The sequence below is a fragment of the Papio anubis genome, chromosome 9, assembly GCF_008728515.1.
Source record: "Papio anubis isolate 15944 chromosome 9, Panubis1.0, whole genome shotgun sequence".
In the NCBI taxonomy this organism is placed as follows: Eukaryota; Metazoa; Chordata; class Mammalia; order Primates; family Cercopithecidae; genus Papio; species Papio anubis.
Genome location: NC_044984.1, coordinates 83724106 through 83738500, shown reverse-complemented (window position 1 = coordinate 83738500; position 14395 = coordinate 83724106).

Below are 14395 nucleotides of genomic sequence, written 5' to 3'. Positions count from 1 at the left end.
TCCTTCTTTTTCTTCTGTGGAAGGTGGAAGGTTGTAACTGACAGCATGGGCCCCCACCTCTCTCTGTGCCTCCCTTTCTTCCAGCTATATCAGGGCTCCTCTGGTTCCTTTGTGCTTGCAGTAGCCGCGTGAAGGCGATCATTTTGCATCTTGGAGTTGGGCTGGCTTCCTGAATGGAGCCCGCACGGTTACTAGGGCAACCTTTGCCAGCAGCTGCAGTTCCACCGCCTCCTTCCTCACCTGCTGTCCCCATTAGTAGCTTCCTCAGGTCTCTGAGAAAGCGCTACCTTTCCTGGCCTTTTGCAGGGGCGTTGGGGTGGGGTATGGCTTTTGGGAAGGGGAGGTTATCTGCAGGTTTCCTGGGAGCTGCGGGAGACTTAGAGAAAGCAGTGGTTAATCGTATGAACTGGTCTTAGGGTTAAAATAGGAGTGAAAAAGGGTTATCTGGGGATAAAAATACCAACACAGTCTTCAAAGGAATGAAAACTGAGACTTGCACTGACCTGACAATTAGGAGACCTGAACTGTAGCTCCTGCTTTCTTGCTAATGAATCAGGTAGCCCTGGGCAGGGCACCCAGTCTTACTGCATTTCTTTTCTCTTGTCTATAAAAATGAGGGAGTTTTTGCCTCCCATTCTAGGATTCTCTCATAATTCTAGCTTCTGTTCATGGATTGGTGACACTTATTACATGATAAAATGAGGTGCAGAGCAGGTGAAACAAGTAACTAACATTTGTCATGAATACCAGATACTACACTTTGTATCTCATTTAATCTTCAAAACAGTTCTGTGAGATAGGTCCTATTATCATCTTTATTTTGCAAAGAGGAAACTGTGGCAGAGAAAGGCCAACAAAGCCTAAAGCCACCTATGGGACACCTGACACATAACATTAGAGAAGGTTTGCATATCCAGTGCTTGTTACTGCGGAACTGAACCTTGAGCCTTTGGCTCTTCCTGTTGGAAATTGCTTGTCATTAGTATTTGCTCCCCTTTATAAAGTCTCATGATGTCGGCTGGGAAATGCTGTCCCCATTATCCAGCTGAGGAAGTGGAGGAAGCAGAGGTTAAATGACTAGCCAAATTCCATGTGAATTCCACAGCCACGTGGGAGGCCCCAGCTGGTGTGCTGTCAGAGAGGTGTCCACCAGGGGTAAACTTCCATCCTCCTTCTCCGCAGAGAATTTGCTCTTCCTTGGTCCTACTGGCACTTAAATTATAAAACGACTTTTCCTAAGAATCTCTAAAATGGCTACCAGCTAGCATAGGACCTGACCCTGACCCTTGCCAATACTCCCCTTTCACGATGACAGAAGTAAACTGGACCCAAAGAAGTTCACTTCCTCACTCTGATCCCACCTAGAGGCAAACTGGGGAGGGAGGTGGGTCAGGGGAAAGGGGAAGGGTGTGAAGAAGCAAGGAGGAGAGGCAGAAGGCATATATATGGTGCAGGTCTGCAGAAGAAGAGAGGTAAACTGACCAGCAAATTAGCAAATAATGGAGATGGGGGTTTTTAGGACACAGCCAGGGCAGACCATGTGGTAGCTGGCTGTAAGAAAATATCCTTGAAATGTCCTCTTAAAAAAATCAGTCTTCAGACTTTCAGCTGCTTCAAAAGGATTACTTTGGGTGTAAATTTATATGCAGTTCCTCACACAGCCATAATCGTTTTCGGAAAGATCCTGCAAGACTTTCAAATACCCTTGTTCCTCCCGTGTTCTCATTGCTCACTTAGCAATTGGCCCTGAATCAGTCCAGTTATGGTGAAAGAATTTTCAAACTTCTTTAAAGTCCAAAATCGATTTCCTGAGAATATCGAAGGGCACAGAACAAAGTTCAAACAACTCACAAATATTTATCCAGGCCTTGGTGTGCATTGCACTGGTTCGATGAAACAAGTTAAAAATAAAAGGCAACGAAAGACCTCACAGGAGCCCGCAGAGGCTGAAGGCAATGACCTGTTTCTAGATGAAACCGCTAAAGTGCCCAAATCAAAGAGGAGCTCTGAAGAAACTATCGGGCAAGCTCTTGTATTTCCCTATCTGCCTCCCCTAACATTTTAGACCCCACATTTTAGTTTTTTACATAGGAAAGGATTAACAGCTCACATGTATGCAATTTGACCCACTCACTTTCTTACTTCGTCATGGAAAACGCCACTAGAGAAAGTGTGCATATCTATTATCTATCACTGATGTAATGAAAACATGTTAAACCACCATACCTTCAAACATGAACTCTCAGACACTCAAAGGAAAAGTGAGGAAATATCATTCACTTTTTGATAGTGACATCCGAGAAAGCACGAAGCAAGTCTGGAAAAGGTTGCTAATTCTAAAGAATTCTGTTTCCTATTTTTGGGGAAAATCTAAGTATTTATCACATTAAGTATTTTTCACTGGGTCCAGTTTAATTCCTATTGCAAATATGAACAGAAGGAGGAAAGAAAGAGCGGAAGGAGCGGCAGGGGTTCTTGGGGTGTACCTAGCTCTCTGAAAAATTGTAGCAGGAATGTCCTTTTATCTTATGTTCCATTTATTTATTGCTACATTACAAAGCGCCCCAAAACTTAGTGGCTTCAAACAACAGTCATTTATTTTGTTCCTAAGTCTGCATTTGGTCAGGGCTCAGCAGGGGAGGCTGGCCTCTCATCAGTGCAGTTTTCTCAGGGACAGTTCAACTACTAGCCAGAGGATTCATTTCTAAGATAGTTCATTCACTTTGCTGGTGAGTTGGTTTTGGCTTTGGCTACCCACTGGGACTTCTGCCAGGGGCCAGGGCTAGGGACTTTGGTTCTCCATGTGGCCTAAATTTCCACATAGTATAGTGGCTGTGTTCCATGGATGAAATACCCAGAGAGAGAGAGAGAGAGAGCCTGGTGGAAACTATATTGATTTTTATGACCTGTTCAGAGGTCACTTCTGCTGCATGCAAAGTTTTAGGCAACAGGATGTAAAAATCCACCTTTTAATGGAGGAGAGGAAAAATTCTGAAAAAGCACAAGAGATGGAAAATATAGTTGCAGTCGTTCTTGGAAAGTACAATGTGCCACCTCTTGGTTGCATGAAAGTTGTTTCAATGTGGGACTATGAGAGTAATAGTGAGTACCCACTGAGATAGATATAAAAGTGCTTAGCTATATTAGTTTCTTGGTCCAATCTTGAAAACATTAACGTTTTCATCAACTACTGTAATTGTTCTTTTAATCCTATTTTTGTCATCTGGTTCTAATGTTAACAATAGAGTAATGAATGCCATCAAAATTACTCTATTGTTAACATTAGAGGCTGGGTGCGGTGGCTCACGCCCGTAATCCCAGCACTTTGGGAGGCTGACAGGGGCGGATCACAAGGTCAAGAGATCAAGACCGTTCTGGCCCACATGGTGAAAACCCGTCTCTACTAAAAATACAAAAATTAGCCAGGTGTGGTGCCGGGCACCTGTAGTCCCAGCTGCTCGGCAGGCTGAGGCAGGAGAATCACTTGAACCTGGGAGGCAGAGGTTGCAGTGAGCCGAGATCTCACCACTGCACTCCAGCCTGGTGACAGAGCGAGACTCCATCTCAAACAAACAAGCAAACAAACAAAATTTTTAGATTGACCCATAAAATAAAACAGTTTTTATAAAAGAATATTAATTTTTTTATTTTGTCAGAGAAAACATTATATTTGAGATTGAGTCACACGAGTTACTGAGTGTAGCTATGGTACATTATTTTCATGCAAAATATAGTGTTCCATTGTATTACATTAGAGTGAGTAATCTTACATTGGTAGAATTCTGTTTTTCCCTCTAATTTTGACTATTATGAACAATACTGCTAAGAACACTTTGGTGCATGTACTCTAATGCACATTTCCCAGTGGTTTACAGAGGAGTGGAATAAGCATAGTTTGTGTAGAACCTCAATTTCAGACAATTAACATTGTTTTTGAAGTGAGTATTCCAATTTATATTCCCACCAATGGTATTTAACTTTTCATACTCTTCCAAATTTTTTATAAACACTTGTTTTGTTTAAACTTTTTAGTTTTTACCAATCTAGTAGATGTGAAATGGTAGTTTATTGTGATTCTAATTTCCATTATTCTGATTCCTAATGAGGTTGGATCCTTTTCTTCTGTTCATTGGCCATAAGATATTTTATTTTGTGAAGAGCCTGTTCAAATCTGTTGTCAAGTTTCAGTTGTGTTCGTTCTATTTTTTTGTGTTGATATCAGAGGTGCTTGGATACTCTAAATACTAGTCCTCTATTGAGTATATGCATTAAAAATATCAGTACAATGCTTTTCAAACTTTGTTCCTCAGGGAAGGACCAGGCTGCATTTGGAGGCAGGATGTATACTGCACAACTCTACAGGGTATCAGTCAGAAAGAAAATGATACAAATGGCCATGCCCAACCTGTGTAACCCTACATGGAGTTCTAGGAGACTCATGTGGGACTGGTGCCTAAAAATATTTGAAATCCACTCATTGAATCTATTTTACAAATGTGGAAACAGAATCGGAGAGATTGAGTTGAAAGAATAGATACTTTGATGATCTAGATTGAAATGGGGCTGGCCTAGAAGTGTTTTTGGTCATATTAAATCTTGAACTCAGTTTTGAAGAGGGGCTAGTTTTTCACATAGATGTGGAAAAGAGGCGACAGATGTGAGTAATGAATTACACCCAGCTTTGAAAGTAGTAAAAGACAAACTTCCTTGCAAGACATGGCAACAATATTTTTCAAGATGTGAAACAGAGATAAAAAATCAGGATGCTTAGGGATATGAGAGATAAAATTTAAAGAGAAGTTGCAAAGTGCAGAAATAACTGTATTTTTTTTGTCTCCCTATCCTCCCTTCTGAGTTACTTGTAGTTGTGGAATTCTACAGTATCAGGGAGGACCAGGTTCAAAAGTCTATAGCAAAGAATGAAAACTGAAAATTATCAAAATTCATGAGGGTTTATTCTCATCTGTAAAAGTGAGGAGTGGGAAATTCCAGCCTGGTAGGGCAATTGTATGAGATCATTTGAGATTCAGGCTTCTTCTATCTTTGATCTTAAAGGTCACAAGATAGAGAGTCCCTGTCCAGTCATATTCACATTCTGTCACCAAAAGAAGGAAAGAGAAAAAGAAAAAAGGTTGATTCCTTGCAGAGTCAATTCTCTTAAAGATACCTGCTGGAAACCCTACGGCAGACTTGTACTCCATGTTCTTAATGGCTGGAATTAGCCACATGGCCATAGTTAGACAGGCTGGGGATACAGACTTTTAGCTGGGCACAAGCTTCCCCTAATATTAGGTTGGTGCAAAAATAATTGTGTTTTTTTGCCATTAAAATCATTACAAAAACTGCTATTACTTTTGTACCAGTATAACTGAGGTTCTGTTTCTCAGGAAGCAGGGGGCACTGAATGTTAGTCATCTACCTTCTTTTCTGGGGAAAACTCCATTCCCATCATAGGGAAGGGTACATAACCCAGCCCAGGCCAAAAAAAGGCCTCATTTTCTGGTTTCAGTGATTGCTTCAGGGGCGGGACATGATTCCATTTCAGCCAATCAAATTATATCTTGGATTCACCTATGGAAAGGATTTCCTCTTAGGGTTGCTAAGCCCCAGACTTACTGAGTCAGAATCATTGGAAATGAAGCCTGGGAATCCGTTTTTTTATAAACGGTTTTCAGGTGATTCTTCTGATTGTCCTGTATAGGAATTACCAGATCTGCCATGTGTAGTAAACCAATATTTAATCTAGCATCTCCTCTCTTAGGGCCTTCAAAGAATAACAGCATGAAAGGGAGCTTGCTAGATGTCTTTCCAAAGGTGGACATCAAAAGGCTGAGCATACAGTGTAGGTATAACTGCACCATAACTATCACGGGCTCACAACTATAGACTCTCTTAGAGTTATGATTTTTTTTTTCTAGTTTATTACTTGTTCTATAAAGTAGCACTTGAAAATATAAATAGTCCTAAAAGCACTTTGTTTTAATTTTACCGGGGCTTCTAGGTCTGCTTCGCTGGGATTTGGTGCCAGAATCTGTGTTCACTTAATCAGTACCTTTTGTGATTTTATCGACCTGATCCACCAACTCTTATGCTTTGTCTTTCTAGGCTGAAGTGTTTTAAAGTCTCTTTGGTTTCTTTTCAAACCCTAATCATTTGAAGGACCTCCTTTAAGTAAGTTCCAGTTTCATTATGCCGTTTTTGAGGTTTGATGGTTGGAACTATACTCAGTAAACGAATTCTGGTGTCTCTCTGTGTGTATGTGTGTGCGTGTGTGCAAACGCTTATAAGATTGTGCTTTCTATTTTGTTTTTGACATCCTTCCTGATGATGCTTGCTTTTGTGACTGCCACAATACATTGGACCAACCCCTTTAGGGAATGGTCGGCAATGATGCCATCATCCTTTTCCTGGATCACGTCTGCACTCGGAGCCCTTGGTCTTCTGAGCACAAAGTGGGTTCTCTTTTCCTGCAGCTATTCCTGTGCAACCAACTGCACTGAGCACGACTATTTACTGGCTACTCACACATCTCTATGAGACCTTCCAGACGTTTATTATTGTCACGATGATGTTTGAATTGTCAAAAAATCTTGGTGTCATCTATAGATTTGAATTTTCACTTTATTGATGTTTAAATCACTTTTGAAAAATGATAGACATAATTGGGTTACATACAGATTGATGAAATACACATTTTTAATATATCCTCCAGCAGAATAGTGATTACTTCTTTAATCTGCCCTTATAATATCCATCAGAAGCCTACAATAATAGAATCTTGTTGACAAAACAGTGAGCTTCACATGAAAATATAGCTTTATGATAATTTCAAAAATCCTTATCCCCCTTCCCCAATTTCAATGAGATTGCTATTCCCAAACCCTTCATATAAGGAAATTTTGGAATTGACACTGATCTCCATCCAAGGTTTCACATTTTTGAGTCCCTTCTAACACTTTGACAAAAGCAATTCACGTTTAAAACTTTTAAAATGAGAGATGCTGGCTCAGTGAACCATAAATTATGCCCATGGTTTGATGAGGCCATCTCTGTTCTGATCCTATTTTTATCTGAGAAGTGATGGTTACAAGCTCATTCAGTGGGTTCAGTTTTCCCAGATGTGAACCCAGATCTGTCACTTGTTAGCCATGTGACCTTGGCTAGTCTGGGTAGATCCTCAATTTCAGACAAGTCTCTCTGAGCCTCGGTTTCTTCACCTGTGCAATGGGAATAATAATAATAACACTTAGCTGATGGAGCTGGGAGGATTGAATGAGAAAATTGATGTAAAGCACCTAGAAAAATGCAAATAAATTATAATTGATGAGGCTCTGGGGAATGGAATTATGGATGCCACTATTCATTTATTAATTCAACAAGACATGGACAACCTATTATATTCAGGGAATGTTCTGAGGGCCATGAAGAGATAAATTAGACACAAATCTTGACCTTTTAGCCTTGAAAACAGTTTTGAACATAAATTATTATAAGGTATAGAGTAACAAGTAACCATAAAGAACATAGTCTCTCAATTTAGACTCTTGCAGGTTCAGATATAAGCAAGCTTCATCACTAGCTACCTGTGTAACCTTAGGGCAGGCGCTTAATCTTAATAATTTTTTTTCTCTTCCCATCTGTCAAAAAGTGGAAATAATAATGGTGTTTACCTCACACTGTTGTTATCAGGATTAAATGAGAAAATGCATGTAAAATGCTCAGCACTTCGACTGTCACGTAATGTGTAACATAAACTGCTTTCATAAAAGTACTGCAAAAATTCAGGGAAGCAGGGGAATTTTTTTTCTTTTGTTATATCCATTTGTGGAAGGGAAAGGTCATGGAAGGCGTCTTGCAAGAGACTGATAAATCATAAAGCCAATTAATTATTTTTGTTTGTTTGTTTTTTTGAGACAGAGTCTCACTCTGTCACCCAGGCTAGAGTGCAGTGGTACAATCTCAGCTCACAGCAGCCACTGCCTCTTGGGTTTAATCGATTATCACGCCTCAGCTGGAATCACAGGCATGCACCACTATGCATGGCTAATTTTTCTATTTTTAGTAGAGACTGGGTTCTGCCACGTTGGCCAGGCTGATCTCGAACTCCTGGCTTCAAGTGATCTGCCCACCTTGGCCTACCAAAGTGCTGGGATTACAGATGTGAGCCACCACGCCTGGTGCAATTTATGAATTTAAAAAATAATACATTGTGCTGTTTGCCATCAGGCCGGCTCAATTATCCTACGAGGCAGGTTTTGTAGGGATATTACATTTCCATCTTTTAGATGCCTAAACAGAAACTCAGAGTTTAAATTAAGTAACTTGCTGAAGGTTCCCCAGGTACTTGGTGAAGCTGGTATTTGCTCACAGGGATGTTTGACTTGACTTGAAAGCCCAGCAGTTTTTTTGTTTTGTTTTGTTTTTTTGTTTTTTGTTTTTTTGTTTTTTTAAGACGGAGTCTGGCTCTGTTGCCCAGGGTGGAGTGCAGTGGTGTAATCTCTGCCTCCTGGGTTCAAGCAAATCTCCTGCCTCAGCCTCCCGAGTAGCTGGGATTACAGGCACCCACCACCACGCCTGGCTAGTTTTTATATATTTTTTAGTAGAGATGGGGCTTCGCCATGTTGGCCAGGCTGGTCTCAAACTCCTGACCTCAGGTGATCCACCCACCTCGGCCCCGCAAAGTGCTGGGATTACAGGCGTGAGCCACTGTGTCCAGCCAAAACCCCAACTTCTTAACATCTGCTTTATACCCTTCTCATGGTATATTGCTCATGGTACAGACTATTCTCTTCCCAGGGTAAGAATAGAGTTGGATTTGCAATCACAACATGGCTGATGATGCTGGAATCAAAATCAAGGGGATTTGTGCCATACTTCATCTAAGTTATATTAAGGTCAAGAGAAATATTCCTGCTCTGCAGTAAAACAAACAAAACAGACAAAACCATACCTTTTAAGTTACTAGAAGGTTAAGTTCCATTGAATGATGCTGGATACCTCTGACAGATTTTTATCCTTTGGCTCTCGTGTCCTTGTCTGTTTTCTGGAACTCCAATACCCTCCACACTGGCCATTAAGCTGTGGCTAAATAAAACAAATTAGTTACATTGCTTACAGGTTAGAGTCTTTGTGCTACCCTAATCCCTTGATGAGAGATGGGAAACACCTTGGTTTTATCAACAGCAGATTGACAGATGGTGTTCTAATAGTCAAAATGGCATCTACATTTATGGAGCCCTTCCTTTGTGCCAGGCTGGATGCTGTGTGCACATGATCTCATCTCATCTTCAGTACCCTCTTGTGAGGTAAGGTTACTCTCACGCAGTGGTTAAGCACAAGGGCTCTGGAGCTTGACTGCTAGGTGCAAATTCTGGCTCCATCCCTTACTAGCCGTCTGACGCTAAGCAAGTAGGTTAACCTCTCTATGCCTTAGTTTCCTTATCTCTAAAAGAAAAATAACATAAAAGACATGGTCAGAAGTAACTGAATTAATACACTCAGTATGATTAGAACAGCGCCTTGATCGTTGTAAGTAATTAATACATGTTAACTCTGGCGGGGAGGGAAACTTTTTCATCTACCCTCTTACCTTTAGCTTTTGGAGGCTTGAAAACTAAACTCACAAAAGATAGATTAGCCAGAGAAAAGATATATTTTTATTCACAGAAGTACTTGGGAATTTACTGAAAAGTATGACTCAAGGAGGTGCTTAGAATTGGGTGAAGGAGAGAAGTGAAGGAATAGGTGAAGGAGAAAGGGAGAAGATTACTTATAGGAAAACAAATGACTTGTAGGAAAGATAAATAGGCCTGTAGGAGAATAGATGGGAGATACGATCATTTTGTGACAATGCCTGTTTAGGTGATTTCAATCTTGCCTGGTTACAAAATTCCTGGGAGGGGATTTTTAACAGTTGGATTCTTTTGGGAGGTTCTGCTTTTAAGCAGATAACGGGTGTTTAGAAGAAAACTCTTCACAGTGTTATATTCTGGATTCTTTCAGCTCTTATTATCTCCATTTTATAGATGGGAAAATGAAGCCTTAGAGTGATTAATTATCTAGGATCGCCAAGTGGTAAACAGTAGCGCTGAGATTTAAAACCGGGCTCGGCTGACCTCAGAGCCTTTGATCTTTCCACTAAGAGATCTCAAAAGGAGAAATTCTAATCTTATCTGAAACTTCTAGGGGCATATAAATTCTTTGGGATAAATTTAACATACTGGATCTCAGCGTCATCCTTTGCAAAATGAGAGCATTGAACAATATGAATTTTAATGGCCTTTCCATCTCCAAAGACATTCCTTATTTTGGGTGTTTTAATCACAATTATTAGAGAAGAAATAATGGTCACATATCAAAGAATGTACTAGAGGAGACATTACAGTGTGTGTGTGTGTGTCTGTGTGTGTACACCCACGTCTATGTGTGTACACCTGCATATGTGTTTCGATTGCTCTGAAAAGACTGATTGCCTTAGGAAGGAAGGAAAGGGACCATCCTAAGATGTAGATACTTTAGTTATTTATTTCCACTGCATATGCTGTTGACCTAGGATTCTGCACGTCCTCAGGGAGTGTCTCTTCCAGGCCTTTTCCAAAAGGTGATTGGCAAGGGAAGTTCTTCTGAAAGAGATAAGTGGCTTCTAAAAGTAAACTCAGAATAAATGGAGTACAAATTCTGTTTACTAAATATTTCCTGGTTGATGGCCACTAACGTGCAGCCCTGCATGACATGTTCTTTGAGGAATGGAAGAAGTGAAGTTGACTTCTGTTTCTCCATCATTTGGGAAAGATATTTAGGAGCCGTGCTGAGTAGAAGATTGCATCATTTCAGAGTAGAAACTCAAAACTATAGTAATAGATGCTACAGTGTGGGAGATGTGTCTACTTTGGAGACCATTGAGAGATGTGAGAGGCTTTTGAAAACTCATAACAAAATTTGTTCAATACATTCTTTGTGGTATGTTAAATTTGCAGAATTCTTTGCATGGCCATGTGCAATTTCTGTGAAGTTTACTTCCTTTATGCCAAATATCCCTTTGCATTTTGTGTGGTTGTGCTTCAGAATTGTGGGGTTTTGCTGATGCTAGTTATTCTTACCAAAGTCTTTCCCTCACTCTTTGGAGGACAGATAGGAAAGCTGCATGCATGAGCTAGTTGAGTCAAACATTTTCTAATTCTTCTGTTCCTCTTCTTTCTTTTTAAAACATATATATATATATATTTAAATATTTCATTTTTAGATGTTGAGTTTTAGTGATACTAATCTAGTAGCATGATTCTTGTATTGATTCTGAATTTTCAAGATGATTTCTTCAGCCTAAAGATAGACCAATTTAAAATCTAACTGGTGAGGTGAGACCTGTAATTACATACACACACACACACACACAAAGTGGGGTGGTGGTGGTTACATGGGAAGAAAAGTAGAAGGATTACTAGCTGACACCCAAAGACATAACCTAGCTTTTTTCCCTGCCTGAGAAAAATAAATAAATAAAAGCTAACCAAACAAAATATAAGGAGAACTGTAAATAAATAAATCACCATTGTCCCTGAGAACCTGCCTGCATGGGAAGGAGAGGTGGGCTATAGCCTGTAAGGACCAGAGAAACAAGAAAGGAACTGGGTGGGATTGCTACATGAGTAAGGTTCTGAGGAGTCATTAAAGCAAAAGGGAAACTAAATCCCATTGATGTGTAGATTCAAGGCTCGGAAAGGCCCTAACAAGTGGGTGGAACTCCCAGGTCATCAGGAGGTCACAAAAGGACAGAGGAAGCTGAGGCAGCCTGGAGTCACGCTTTCTAAGGGAAACTAGAGTTAAGCTAGTTCTTTGACTTGGCTTAAGAAATGTGCATAAATTAACCTATAGGGATGGGTGGGGAGAAGTGAGGTTAAAAAAAAAATGTTTCAAAGCTTGTTCCTTAATTTGAAGTGATAATCTGCATTTTTAGGGTTTTATTATTTTATTTTAGGTGCACTGGAGATTTGTTTTGGTGGGAAGAAGGAATTCCTTCCTTCCTTTCAAGGTTTCCATTTGTCACCTAGCCTGGAGGGCAGTGGCGTGAACATGGCTCACTGCAGCCTTGACTTCCCAGGCTCAACTGATCCTCCTTCCTCAGCCCCCTAAGTAGTTAGGACAACAGGTGCATGCCACCATACCTGGCTGTATTTTTTGTTGAAATGGGGTTTCGCCGTGTTGCCCAGGCTGGTCTTGAGCTCCTGAGCTCTAGTGATTCATCTGCCTCGGCCTTACAAGTGTTGGGATTACAGGCATGAGCCACTGTGCCTGGTCAGACCGGATTTCTTGACATGTGCCTAAATAAATTAATTTTCTCTCTTTCTTTCCTAAGGTCACTCTTCCCTTTAGAACCCAGGACTTGGATTCATATGCAAGAAAACTTTCACAGAACCTACTTTTTGGGTCTGGGAGTAAGGCTGATTTAGGTATCTATTCCAGCTTCACCACTAATGCACAAGCTATTGCCAAGACCTAGGCAAGACCAAGAGGCAACAATGTTAGTGGTGGTGCTGCCTAAACCTCAGGATTATCAGGAGACCAATGGCTGTGAAATGCTTGACACAGATATTGGCATATACTGTAGTAACTGTCTGATTCTGAGCAAGGCCCCTCCTCTCTCTTGACCTCAGTTTTCTCTTATGTGATAGAACCATAATGCTAATTTTTTCAGGATTATTGTATACTTTAAATGTGATGATGTGTTTGCCACTATTCTTGGCAAATTTTTCTTCTTCAACTCTCAGCTCAAAAGTCACCTCTTCTCAGAAGCTTTCTGAATTATTTGAAAAGGTTAGGAGTTGATTTAACATGGTCCCATGGCAATCTGTCTTTGTTGCCATTGTATAGTTTCTCGTATTCTGTTATAGATGTTGGCTCAACTCTGTCCTTTCATCTTTGTGGCTTAGTGTCTTTTCATGTAGCATAGTTGTTAAAAACTAGGCTCTCCGATGGGTTGGACATTTTTGCTTAACAATACCCTGTGATGCTGAGCACAATACCCTGTGATACTTTTCTTCTCTGAAACTCAGTTTTCTCTACTATAAAATAGGAGCAGTAATACCTTGCTTATAAATACTAACATTGACCCATCACCTAAGATGGTCCCTGGCACATATCAAATAGTCAATAATTATCTGTAGAATGCGTGAACAAATAGAAGCACTGTGCATATTAATGAAATACGTATGGAAAGCTCAGTGCCCTGTACTTGGTAGACTCTTTTGCTTTCTTTTTTATTTCCTTGGGGGAGGAGGGCAGGGTCTCACTCTGTTGCCCAGGTTGGAGTGCAGTGGCATGATCTCAGCTCACTGCAGCCTTGACCTCCCAGGTTCCAGTGATCCTCCCACCTCAGCCACCTGAGTAGCTGGGACCACAGATATGTGCCACCATGACTGGCTAATTTTTGTATTTTTTGTAGAGGCAGTGTCTCACCATGTTGTCCAAGCTGGTCTCAAGCTCCAGGGCTCAAGCAATACTCTCGCCTCGGTCTCCAAAGTGCTGGGATTACAGGCGTGAGCCACCACGCCCAGCTTCTAGACTCTTAATCAGTCATTGCATGTCATTAGATAGGTAATGTATACAATCATCCCTCAGTATACTTGGGGGATTGGTCGCAGGATCCCCCTCAGATACCTCCCTCAAAAGCTGGAGATGCTCAAGTCCCTTATATAAATGGAGTAGTATTTGCATATAACCTATCCACATCCTCCCATATACTTTAAATTATCTCTAGATTACTAATTATACCTAATACAATGTAAATGCTATATAAATAGTTGTTATGGTGTATTTTTAATCTTTCTTTCTTTCTTTCTCTCTTTTCTTTCTTAACACTTTCTTTCTTTCTTTCTTTCTTTCTTTTAACAACAACAACAACAACATTTCTTTCTTTCTTTTCTTTCTTTCTTTCTTTCTAGACAGCCTCTACCCCCCCAGGCTCAGGTCATCCTCCCAGCTCACTCTCCTGAGTAACTGGGGCTACAGACACATGCAACCACACCAGGCTAATTTTTGTATTTTTTGTAGCGACAAGATTTTGCCATGCTGCCCAGGCTGGTCTGGAACCCCTGGGCTCATCGATCCATCTACCTTGGCCTCCCAAAGTGCTGGGATTACAGGCGTGAACTACTGCTCCTGGCTATTTTAAATCTTTTTTTACTGAATATATTTGATTCAAGATTGGTTGAATCTATGGATGAGAAATTTCAGAATATGGATGGCCTACTGTACTTGCTTATTTTCTGGGATATGAATGGTATATGTCTTATATAGGGTTTTGCCTAAAAGAAACAAGCAAATAAACAAATGCTTGCTAAATAAATATTTGTTTCTCACCCAGAGATAGGAAGAAAGTCTTTAGGCATCTGATATGCTA